Raw genomic sequence first — 794 nt, forward strand, 5'->3', positions numbered from 1 at the left:
GCTTGCCGCTAGGCTAATTCGCTTCTACCAAGCCCTGAATTATCGGATGGAGGCGCCTGGGGGGCGCGAGAATGAACGAGCCAGTTCTTGTAGAGTGGCGTGTATCCGGTAGACGAATGCACTGCACTGTTCAGAGGAAAATCTACGAGTAGCAGCATGGCGCTCCAGCGCTTCGGCGTCTCAGCGCAGACAATATGAAAAACGTCCTTGACAACGCGATTCACGCGCTCAGTTTGACCGTCGGTCTGGAGATGGTTCGCTGTTGACATATCTAGCTTGGTGCCCAGCACATTCAAGATTTCTGACCAAAATTCCTCAGTGAAGCGTAGATCTCTGTCAATGACAATTGAGTCCAAGAGTCTATGTAGTCGGAAGACACGATCCACAAACAGCGGTGACGTACCAAAACTATCGATGGTATCCGGCACCGCCGCAAAATTAGCCACCTTGCTCAATCGGTCGGCGAAGACAACGACACCCGTGTTCCTTCGGCAGGCCAAATACAAGTTCAAACAAATACACTACCAACACCCGGAGGATGCCGGCAAACTGAGCAGCGCAGCCACCGCATTCGAAAAGGCATCACCCCAGCAACATGGCACAGATACTTCTTGTCGAATTCGTGTCTGGTGCTGCTGATGGTGAACAGATCGTCGTGTGACCAGATTCTCTTCGATTTTAACCTTCCCCCGTGCACGGCAAATATGCGCCATATCAGTCTAAGCCTCTGCCGTAAATGTAACATCTACACCACGGCATCGACCTGCACACGAGTGACGATATCTTCCTGGCAA

The sequence above is a fragment of the Plasmopara halstedii genome (assembly GCF_900000015.1).
Source record: "Plasmopara halstedii genome assembly, contig: Scaffold_3060, whole genome shotgun sequence".
Taxonomy (NCBI): domain Eukaryota; phylum Oomycota; class Peronosporomycetes; order Peronosporales; family Peronosporaceae; genus Plasmopara; species Plasmopara halstedii.